Source organism: Triticum dicoccoides, chromosome 3B, assembly GCF_002162155.2.
Source record: "Triticum dicoccoides isolate Atlit2015 ecotype Zavitan chromosome 3B, WEW_v2.0, whole genome shotgun sequence".
Lineage (NCBI taxonomy): Eukaryota > Viridiplantae > Streptophyta > Magnoliopsida > Poales > Poaceae > Triticum > Triticum dicoccoides.
Genome location: NC_041385.1, coordinates 382,478,429 through 382,479,834, shown reverse-complemented (window position 1 = coordinate 382,479,834; position 1,406 = coordinate 382,478,429). Strand labels below are relative to the sequence as shown.

Genomic DNA, 1,406 nt, shown 5'->3' with positions numbered 1-1,406 from the left:
CAGTGCGTGGGGGTGCGGGAGCATAACGGGGAAGAAGGTGGGGGTGCGGGGTCCTCGGCGGGGAAGAAGGTGGGGTGGAGGCGGCGGAGAAGAAGGTGGGTGTGGGTGCCGCGGCGGGGAAGAAGGAAGAAGGTGGGGGATCGGGGGATTGGGTGCGTGTGTTTGAGGAAGGAAGAAGGTGGGGATGGGCACGGGGTCGGGTGGGTGTTAGCAGAATAAGCTTGGTTGATGTGCAGAATGAGGTCTATAGGGGTGTTATCATAATAGACCCACCCTATATATATCCTACCATCTAGTGGTAGTTACCACTGCCTCGCTGCCATCAGATTGCATCAAGATCCAATCTCATCTTGACGGGTTATGGGTGGAGGCAAGGTGGATTTATTTGGACCCGCTTAATTAGTTTGCTGAGCCCCCGATTTTCTTGGCCTAGCCGATCGTTTTGGTCGTCTGTATATATTTAAGATTGGATCTGGAGGCATGCAATCAAAATAACCTCATCTCTCTCTCCAACTAGATCTCTACGTCCAGCGGATATTCAACAAAACGGCTAAAGGAAAAAGGTACGCAATCATTGTTCTGCTGAAGTACATGCATATACGTGAGAAGCTGATTCATTTCCTATTATGCTTTTGTTTAATCATCAGGCGGGACATGGCTCCAATGTTCTCCAGCGCCGGCCTCCGGTCATGTCCTTTCCCATCCCTGCCAACTGTAATGACGTGTTTCAAGTATGAAATTGGATCGAAAAGCAATCGTATGTATACATGATACTGATTTTTTTTCCTTTTTTCCGCTGAGTCCTGTCTTGGGCGCGCATGGATTGATGCTGCTCCTGCATTCAAGTGTTTGCCGACGGTGTCAATACCTAGGAGGCGCAGAAACTAACAGGCGACTATCGGCATGTCAGCTGCGACGAGAACAACGTACGACTGCTGTAGACGCGCAGATGCAGCCCTACTTAGTTGCGACGGCAACGACGAGGAATGGCCGCATGTCCACAAGTTCAGCGGTGCAAGGGCAACATACGGCGCACGACGACGGCGCCGCTAATGATGTACGGTTGCGGAGATCATGGGAACCTCCCATTGAGATCTTCCGATGATCCATGCATGGCATCACGTCTGCATCATGTACATGCATGCCGTTAGGTGTCGTGTACTACTTCATACTGATCTGATCAGATGCATTAGCTAGATGTCTATGTAGATACACTGTTGTAAATCACGTTCACGGTACTCCTATATGTATACTCCATACATACTTCTTTTTCTTCTTCTTCTTTTGCCAGGACATACACCCTTTTTATATGCACATATACTCTATACTACTACCTACAACATACTACATACTACATACTACATACTAAAAAAACTATATCTACATGAAAAAGATATACTACATAC

General features: G+C 47.9%; 1 long non-coding RNA gene across 1 annotated transcript; it reads left to right on the top strand.

The window, feature by feature from the left end:
- The first annotated feature begins 400 nt into the window (after positions 1 to 400).
- LOC119281296 lies at positions 401 to 1,152 on the top strand. The gene is made up of 3 exons (XR_005138364.1): positions 401 to 563; positions 648 to 757; positions 873 to 1,152. It is a non-coding gene; the product is annotated as an uncharacterized LOC119281296 (long non-coding RNA).
- Positions 1,153 to 1,406: the final 254 nt, after the last annotated feature.